This window comes from Microtus ochrogaster, chromosome 15 (assembly GCF_000317375.1).
Source record: "Microtus ochrogaster isolate Prairie Vole_2 chromosome 15, MicOch1.0, whole genome shotgun sequence".
Classification (NCBI taxonomy): domain Eukaryota; kingdom Metazoa; phylum Chordata; class Mammalia; order Rodentia; family Cricetidae; genus Microtus; species Microtus ochrogaster.
Window position 1 is genome coordinate 5,234,316 of NC_022017.1, and position 9,897 is coordinate 5,244,212.

A 9,897-nucleotide genomic window follows, 5' to 3' on the forward strand; every position below is an offset into this window, starting at 1 on the left:
CTAAATCCCCCTTTTCAGCCCCACTCGGCCAAGCCTGTCATCCCCAACCCCGGCCCTGGGAAGGTTTGGCAGGTCAGCTTCAGCCCGGCGAGGACTGTTTCTCCGCAGAGGGGGAGGGGAGGCCCTTCCCACCCGCGCGGGCGGGCGGAAGCGGCGCGCGCCGGCCGGGCAGACTTAGCTCTCGTCCTGGGAACATCTGGACAGAGCTGGGAGGGGCGCGCATCCAGGCTGAGCTTGGATTGGCTGCGCGGGAGGAGGGAGGCGGGGCTTAGGCGAGGGGCGGGGCTCGTTGGCCCCTTTAAAGCCTTGACATCAAGAGGCGGCTCCGGTACCCCCCTTTCTCTGCCCCCCCCCACCCGAGATGCGGCCATGGACCCCGCGGACCAGGTCTGCCCAGCTCAGCACCTGATCTCGGTGAGTTCAGGCCTGTTTGGCATTTAACGGGCTGTGAGGTGGGGGGCCGTACGCCCTGGGCGGGGGCCGCGGAATGGGGAGTGAAAGGCTCTCGTGGCAGTTTAGGCTTGAAGGGCCAGCGAGGCTTCCGGCCCACACCTCGTCGCCTGCCAGTCCCTCCCGCCGCACTCTCCCAGGAGGGGTCCCGTTGTGACTTTTTCCACCCCCACCCTACCCCCTCCCGCCCCTAGCGCCATCCTCGCGCACACTCGGTGGCCCCGGAAGGGAAACTTTCGGGAGTGGGGGATGTTCCGGTGGCGGGTCTCCCTCCCTCTTTGAAAGCACTGACCTTGCCCCCACTGCGCATCCCACCCGGCCGGCATCCCGCGGTCCCTGTACTGTTTAGCGGTGCTGGGTTGCAGAGGGAGGGGGGTCTCCCCCCGAAGCGCAGGCGCAGGCTAGAGCCTGGGGCACCCCTTCGTACTCCTTCCAGTCCCCGTGGCCCGGGGCTGTAGGGCGTGGGGGAGGCGGGGAAAGGCGGAGTGACCGGGTCTTCTTGGGAACAACCCTACTGAAGCTCTGAGGGGTTATGGGATGGAGGGAACCCGACAATCTGCCTGCTGAATAGAGAGGCTGATGGAGGAGAATGGCTGGGCTGGAGTAGAGACAAGGCAGCCCCAACAGAAAAGGCTTTCAGGGTTTTGACTGGGGTGCTAAAATAATGCGGAGAATTTGTCAGTGCCTGATATTTCCTTGGTTTAGCAGGCCCGGGAAAGCGGCTCTTGGGACCCCAACTTGCTCTTTACATCCAGGGCGGAAGCCCCTCTTGTCTCCCTAGCCTTGGCGCTGTCCCAAGGGCGCAGAAGGCCTTCACCTCCCCATAGGTCTGGCTTTCCAAAGGGCTCAGCCACCCAGTCTGCCCAACAGTTGCTTTTTTAAGATCCTCCTCAGGAGCCAGTGGTCTTAGGCTTGAGGGCTTCTTTAGCTTTAAAGGCAATCTCTTATTCCCCTGTCCACAAACCCGCTCTTCCCTTCTCCAGCATGTCTGCTTCTACACAATTGTCAGCCAGAGGAAGTGGTTGGAGACAGAGGCCTGGGACCAGAACTGGTTTGAGGAACCATGGAGAAAGAATCTGTCTAACCATTGTGTGCCCAGTCCTTTGAAGGGAAGTGAGCATTGCACAATTGCTTTGTTGTAGACCCTCTTTCATCTTACAGACAACTCCCCCCAGTTCTGACCTGAGAGCCTGGCTCTCAGATTTTGAACCCCAAGCCCCAGTGTGAGATGAATGGGGTTTCTTGCTCCAGAGAAACCAGGAGCGTTTTTTGTCAAGAGAGGGATCCTCACAGAGATTGTTTGGTTTTGCTTCCAGCACCTGTGGTCTGTACCTAAGGTGTCTTTGACTTTATAGTGTCTTCCACCAGCTCCAGCCTTAGACAGGGAGCTGCTGGCCCAGGCTGCAAAGAAGAAGGGAGAGAAGGTTTGTGTGTGGGCACTGGGTTGCTGTCAAGATGGCTGGAGTCGGGAGCTTTGGCCCTGCGCTTCCAGGCTGCTCTGACCTTGAGCAAGATAGTTTGCTTCTCTGGGGCTCAGTTTCCTTCAGCTTTGGAACTCAGCAGTAGGACCAGAAAGATCTAAAAATCCCTGGAGAGGGGAGAGAGGCCCTCCATCAGGGTGACTCCATTAAGAGAGCTAAAATGCTTGGCCACAGTGTGTCAGGACTGGACTTTAGGATTGAGAGAACAGACCCTGTTCTGCCTGTAAATAGTGCTTTTCTGCTTACCCTGCCGCCTTGGGATATGAACTCCTGCTGGCTCAGGTTCGGCCCACCCATCAAGGTGAGACAGGGCCAGGCTTTGGGTTGGATCTTTGGGGAGGGGTTGAGGGAGAGGAGGAGGCAGCCAAGGGCCAGCGGGGTAGGCAGATTCCCAGGAGACAGTTTGCATCTCAGCTGTTGGGACTTGTCTTAGGATCTGAGCCAGGGAGCCCAGCACATTCATCCACCCTCTTGTGGGAAGAGGGCAAGGAGGGCCCCACTGCTGCTGCCCATCCTACCTGCTGGCTCTACCCACTGCTCCTCTGTGCTCAGCCCAGCTCCCAGGCAGCAAGGAGACGCAGCCACAGCCCTGTTTTTCCCAGCCCCCTTACCTCTTTGAGGTAGGCTCTCTCAGGACGCTGGGACTCCATGTTAGGACTCGCTTTCCAGCCCATGAGCCACGAGGCTTCATGTTCTTGTTTATTTTCATCCTTGGTCTCCCAGGTGATGGGGAATATTGTTGGAGATTGTGGTGCTTAAAGAGGCCCTGGGTTGTGAGGCACAGTCTCCTGCATTGTGTGTACTATGTCCCCTGCCCTGGGCCTGGGGAGCCCTCTAGCCTCGGCCCCGCTACCCTAGGTGAGTGAGCTTCTACTGAAGGCTTGTAGGTTGCAGAAGCCCTTGAAGTGGGTAATGGGAACTCCCAGGGAGGTCACTTTCCCAGAAGCTGTCACTGGTGGAGTTCCTATCAGACTGAAGGATGCAGCTGTTGCTAGGCAGAAGCGGCAATCCCATCTTGAGGAATGGCGGAATGGCTGTGAGGCGGGTCAGCCCGGGGCCCTGTGGAGGGGAAAGGACAACAGCAACAGCCTGAGTGAGGGGTGAGGGGCCCTGGTGTGCAGACCTGAGTCACCAGGGTGCTCGCTGGCACTGCCCAACCTCTCCTCCCTCCCCCTTTCTCTCTCTCTCTCTCTCTCTCTCTCTCTCTCTCTCTCTCTCTCTCTGTCCTCTCTCTCAGAACAGGTGCCCTTTTTCACTCCTGCTTCCCTCAGCCCCTCCCCCAAACCCCTATCACTCTCTGCTTTGACAACGCTCTCCTGAACCTGGCAGCCCCTCCAGCCTGTCTGGCTGCGCTAATAGAGCGATTGGATTTTCTATACTTGGAGTTTGGAGTTTTTTGATTGAACATGCAAATTTATGTAAATCAACCTGAGATCTGCCACCACATCAAAACAATGTCGAGCCTCCACAGGCTGGAAGGAATCCAAGAGAAAAATCTAATCTGAGGCCCACCTTCAAGTTCAAAATGGGGAAACAGAGCTGGGTATGGTGGCCCATGACCTTTAATCCCAGCACTCGGGAGGCAGAGGCAGGTGGAACTCTGTGAGTTCAAGGCCAGCCTGGACTACCATGACCAACACCCCCACTCCAAACGGGGAGACTGGCAGAGAGGAAGTGATTCATGGGGCAATGAGTGCCCGAGGTGGGATTCAAACCTCAGGCCTCTGGTTTACATGGTTCTCTGCCATAGTCTCTCATTCATGCTTAAATCAAAGAAAGCCAGTTCTTGAACTCAACAATTTAGAGTGTTAGCCTAGGTTTCCTCGAGTGCTTTGGGCAGCTTTCTGACTGATTGGAGAAACACTGGAGCAGCAGAAGACAAGATCGTGGATGGCTTCCTGCCATGGTTCTGGTTCCCCATGAGTTGCTTTTGTTTCCAGCATCAGCACGGTGCTAGGCTCACAGCAGGCTATGAGCATAGCTGTGGAATCTTTTTTTTTCTTGTAGACCAGGCTGGTCTAGAACTCACAGAGATCCTCCTGGCTCTGCCTCCCGAGTGCTGGGATTAAAGGCGTGCGCCACCACCGCCCAGCATAGCTGTGGAATCTTATCTGCTATCTTAGTGTGACTTTTTGCTGCTTCCCTCTTTGGATACAAGTTGGAAAGCTCTGCTGTGGGTTTCCACCCACCCCCTTGAGTGTCAGGCTGACAGGGGCACCCTCTGCAACGTCCCACTTGCTGTGAGAAGAAGACCATCCCAAAGGTGGGTGGGTGCTACAACGAGAAGCTTGGGTTTTTCAGTGACATTTTTTTTCCTGTGCTAAGGATTGAACCCAGGGCCTTACGGATGCCAGCTTCTGAACTAGACTCCTCACTTCTTGACTTGCTCTTGCTTAGGTTCCCACACCCAGCTGCCAGTTGCCCTACCCCCTGACACTTCATTACCTCTTCTTGTACTGTGTTTGTGATGTGCAATTATGGGAGTCCAGCCCTCTCTTATCCTGTGACCCCTTGTCTAGGGATGGCTCAAGCAACCATTGCCTGCTTCCCTGTACTCCAGGAGAGTAGAGCAGGGATTCAAAGACAAAGTCCCTAATTCCCTGCCAGGGCTGCCCACCCTGTCCTGAACACATATCCGGTCTGTCTGCACCGTCTTCGCCATCCACATGTGGAGTGAATGCACTTCGCTAGAACATCTCCCAAAACTGCAGGAGTGCAGCCGGGACCTCCAATTCCCAACTGCCCAGCAGCTCGGCTCCACTGGAGCAAGATCCTTCTCCCGGGCCTCAGTTTCCCAGCAGAACTCCTAAATTAATAACACATCATCATTGGGGTGTGGCCCTGCTCCGTAATTACCGTTTTTCTCAGCTCTGGGAGTTACGCAGATGAAAGAGGTCTGAGGGGGGCAGGCTGTTATTAAGGTGAATTATCATTGCTGTTATTACTGATTTCTAAAACCCAGTAGGTGCTTGGCAGAACCCAGTTAGGCACAGCATCCTGAACCTTGTGCTGGTCCCTGAGCTCTGGGAGCTTTTTATTTAAAAAACAAAAATTGCAGGGTCAGGGGTATAACCCTGTAGTAAAGGGCTTGAGAAGCCCTGGGTTCCATCTCAAACACTGCTTTTGTTTGTTTGTTTGTCGGTTTTTAAACAGCTCCCTTAAAAGGAGGGTTGGTCCACGCTGCTGTTTGTGTTGTTGCCTGCAGGGCCTGAACAGTAGGTGCTGCTGGCTGCATTTCTTCCATCTCAGCCTAAATCTGCTTCTGACCCCCAGGGGGAAGCTGTGATAGACCCTGGAACTCTGGGGTCCTCAGGGACAAAGTTTCCAAAGACTGATTCACTTTACACCAGCTGGATTGATACAGGGGCTGTAATTGGTCCTTTTGTGCAGGGATCTCTTGATACATTTCCCCTAGAAACTGCCCACAGCAGCTCTGGACATTTCCAGAAGTCCTTTGCCCTTCTTATTCCCACCTGACTCAAAAGTCTCCCCTGGACCAACCTCCTACCTCTTGGCCCCCAAGTTCTGTATAGACTGGAGGGTCATCTGCTTCTGCTATCTGGCTAGACTTTGCTCCTTCCTAAGGGTCAAGATCAGTGGTTCTCAACTTTATTAACGCTGTGACCCTTTAATACAGTTCCTCATGTTGTGATGACCCCAACCACAAAATTATTTTTGTTGCTGCTTCATAATTATAATTTTGCTACAGTAATGAATTGTAATGTAAATATGTGATATACAACCCCTGTGAAAGGGTCATTTGACCCTTCCCCTCACAGGGGTCTGGGCCCCCCGCTGAGAACTGCCGGTCTAGATGGCACTCAGCGCTCGCGCTCTCTCTCTCTCTCTCTCTCTCTCTCTCTCTCTCTCTCTCTCTCTCTCTCGTAGAAGTGGCTGCCATAGACCAGGGACACAGAAACCTCCTCTTACCCTGGGGAAGAAGGTAGCCAAGGCTTTGGTACCCATGGTCCACACACACACCACACACATCTGGCCATGCTGCCTCACCTGCTCCTGGAATGTTTCCTCTGCTTCTTCGTGCAGGACTATAGATGGGCACAGCTGGGAGAAGCTTTAGGACGATGGTACGGGCCTGGGATGCTAGCAAGACTCTGTCTCAAAAGGACACTTGGTCAAGCAGTTTGTTTTGTTAAAATTGGTTTTTATTTTATTTTTTTAAACAGAGGCTCACTTTGTGGCTGAGGCTGACCTTCTGGAACTCACTATGTTACCCGGAATGACTTCAAATTTGTAGTCTTTCTTCAGCCTTCCAAGTAGTGGAGTACGAGTGTGAGCCGCTCTCCACTTGTATATGTTTTATTTCTGGGGTGCTGGTGACTGGACCCAGGGCTTTAAGGACATGTCCCAGGCAAGGGTTATTCTCCCCTTCAGCATCCGCTGACTCCTTGAGACAGGGTCCCTCTACGTAGCCCTGACTGTCCTATAACTCTTCAAGGTGATGCTGGCCTTGAGTTCAAGAGATCTGTCTGCCTCTGCCTCCCAAATGCTGAGATTAAAGACGTGTACCCAACCTTAGACTCCTTATAACATCTCCGAAGCTATTTTAGCTAGGAATGGTGGCCATGCCTTTACTTCTAACACCCCGTGAGTCTGAAGCTAGCTTGGCCTACATAATGGGGCTACATAGTGAGACCCTGTCTCCAAAAAAAAATGTATTTTAGAGCTGGTATTAAGTAGCCGTGTACTGGGGTCATAGAATGAGAGGGGTATGCTACATTTGAAGCTTAGAATTTTGTTTGGTTGTTTTTTGGTTGATTGGTTGGGTTTTTTTGTTTTTGTTTTGGAACAGGATTTCTCTGTGTATCCCTGGCTGTCCTGGAACTAGTTCTGTAGACCAGGCTGGCTTTGAACTCACAGATTTGCCTGCATCTGCCTCCTCAGTGCTGGGATTAAAGGGGTGCGCCACCACCACACATACAGCCTAGAGTTTTATTTTTCACTTGATTTTTTTTTTTTACAAAGTTGAAAAATCAGTAGTTTTTTTAAAAGGCATGCAATGAGAACTACTCATCCTCACCCCCTTCTCATAGATAACATCTTACTAGTCTCTCACTTAATCATCCAGTTGTTTTGTTTTTGCTGGGGATCAAACCTAGCACCTGGCTTGTGCTTGGCAAATCCCCTGCCACTGAGCTGAGTCTCTCGCTGACCTCACGGTATAGCCAGCCTAGCCTGACCTGGCAACAGGACCGTTCTGCTTCAGCTTTCCAAGTGCTAGTGGTACAGGCGTGTGTCATGATGCTTGCCCCTGCTGAGTTTCTTTATGCAAAAGCAAACACACACAAGTGTGTATTCTCTTTGCCCCTCTTTCACCTACGCTGTGCGTCTGTTCTCTTACTGGTTAGCAACCCCTGAGTGTTGGAGGGGTTCCCCAGGCCTCTGGCTACAGGCTGCTATAGCAAAGTCACATGAACTTCAGATATTACAAGCAACACACATTTCATTCTGACAACTTTAGAGGCGAGGAGTACAAGATCAAGCTTGTGCAAATATTCAGTATCTTGCAAAGGATGGATTTCAGGTTCGACGATAAAGCCTTCCCATTGTGTTCTCTTGTGCTGGAAAGCATAGAGGTTTCTCTAGGAGTTAGACATTGGAAGATGAAAGAGGCCTGAGGAGCCAGGCTGTAATTAAGGCCTCTTTGTTTTGTTTTTGTTCTTGTTCAAAACGGATCTCACTGTATTCCAAGATGACCTTGACGCTGAACTTTGGTAATCTTTCTCAGCCCTCTGAGTATTGAGATTGCAGGCATGAGCCACCACTGCAAAAGAGTTCATGGCCTCTTTTATAAGGGCACTAATTTCGTCCTAAAGGACACCACCCCTAGCCACACCTCTCAGTGACCCCGACTCCATATACTCTCACCCTGAAACTGAGGATTTCATGGGGAGTTGTTTACAGACATTGCAGCCATGGCCCCTCCTCTGGTTCCCTCACTGGGACTGCAAATGATGGTCAGAGTTTATTGGCCAAATGCTGATCTTCACTCAGATGCCAGGATTCCCGTCCAGTCCAGCTGCTGAGGAGGTTTTAAGCTATGCAAGGCCACTCGTAAAGCCAGCAGATAGTTTAGAGCTTCCTAGCAAGGAAGTCCACACTCATCAGCCACTGAACACTTGTAAATGCAGCTGTGAGGTGGGCTGCAAAGAAAAGCCACGTGCAGCCCTGATGTGATTGCCACACTGTGTACATGGATTGCGTTGGGACACTGTACCCCATAAATCATTACAAATCTGTGTCAACTCCAAAGAAAAGGCACATACTAGAAGAGTAAGCACTCGCAAGACCTGCCCCAGCTTGGTATGTATTCATGTGAGCGGAGGCACGTGCCGAGCTGTGTGGCTGGGCACTGCTGGAAGCAGGCGTCTGGCCAAGGCCGCAGACCTGCACCGCGTGAGCTGGCTTTCCCAGCCTGGCTCAGTGATTCTGTTCTCTCCACTTCCCAAGTGTGGGGACGTCCTCGGCCCCTGACTTCCTCTGTGTCCGAGGCAGAGACTCCCCTTTCCTTTCTTCCCGACCCTGGGCTGCACCTTCGGTTTCCCCAGCTCTGGGCTCACAGTTCTGCTGAAGTTGAAGCCTGCTTTCCCTCCCTGCGGCTTAAGGGAAGTTCGGGGGTGTTTGCTTCTCATTTCCTCTGTAGACAGCACCTCACTTCCTGCACCCCCTCCCCAGAAGGCTGCCAGCACTCTTGGCTCTGCCATCCCTTCCTCTCCTCCCCCAACGCTTTCCTGGAAAGCCTTCAAAGCAGCTGCTAGTTCCCAAAGGTACCATGAGTGGCACACAAAACACAGCACCATCCATCCTTCGTGGTCCGGAGGATCCGCCCATCCACAGCCCTTTCCATGATACCAACCTTCTGTTCCCAGCTGGGAGAGATGTAGAAGAGGGCTCACTCCCATTTTACAGAGAGTAAAATCCAGGCCCAGAGGTGTTGATGGCCTTTCTCAGTCTCTTCTCAGGTCACTTCCATTTGTAGGCAGATGTTGGAGCAACTGTCGGTGAAGTGATTTACAGTCCCCTCCAGGTCTGAGCTGCCAGCTTAGGAAGGGACATCTGGGCTTGGCCCACTGGTGCTACTGGGTGCAGAAGGCTGGTCAGAGTTTGTTCCTGTTACAAAGAGACCTGGGTACAGAGCTCAGAGGAGTGGACCCTGGAGTCAAGTGTGGGGAGCTGGAAGGTTCTCTGACCAGCTTTCCTGGGACCATAGGGGAACCTGAATCAGCTGAGCAGCCATCCAGCACTGTCACCTAAGGGTCATTGTTTGCTGCCACCTCCAGAGGCCTCTGCCTCTGGCCTTCCTGAAAGCCCCAGCATGTGTCTGGTTACACCCAGCACCCCCGCTTTGTTGTGTGTGCTGGTGCATATTCCTAGGCCTTCTGTCTGTCGCTGTCTGTCTTCTTCCCCTGACATGTGTTCTCTGACATTAAACCTGACGCACACTGGTGTTGGCTAGTCTGGCTTGCCACGGGGCTCCTGGGATCCACACATCCCTACTCTTCCAGTGCTGGGGTCACAGGTAGAGGTGGCCATGATGTGGCCATGCCTGGTTTGTATGAATGTATTGGTGATGCGAACCCAGATCTTCATGTGTGAGTGGTGGCAAACACTCCTGTGGTCCCCCATCCCATGTCCAGTATCTTAAAAACATACTGGCTCCCACCCAGGAATGAGAGAAGAGTCAGTGTTCCCTAGATCAGAACATGAAAAATACTTTGGGCGCCGTCAGTTCCATCTGCACCGAGTCGTCTGTTTGCACACACACTCAGTTTCCTGCCTCCTTTCTCATGTGTGCACTTCTGCGGCACAGGGGAACAAAAGTCAACCATCAAAGATATGTACATTTGGGGTGTAAGACACCATTTTTGAGCCGGGCGGTTTTGGCGCACGCCTTTAATCCCAGCACTCGGGAGGCAGAGGCAGGCGGATCTCTGTGAGTTCGAGACCA

General features: G+C 52.8%; 1 protein-coding gene across 3 annotated transcripts in view; it reads left to right on the top strand.

Moving 5' to 3' along the window:
- The first annotated feature begins 319 nt into the window (after positions 1-319).
- Positions 320-9,897, top strand: part of Nckap5l (NCK associated protein 5 like) — a 38,056-nt gene continuing 28,478 nt past the window's right edge. For 2 of the 3 annotated variants that reach the window (XM_005353916.2, XM_026782605.1), the window contains exon 1: positions 320-414. The gene's annotated coding sequence lies outside the window, so the exon portion shown is untranslated. Of the gene's footprint in view, positions 415-1,937; positions 2,233-9,897 lie in introns of those variants that run through there. The other variant, XM_026782604.1, reaches the window with a different exon arrangement.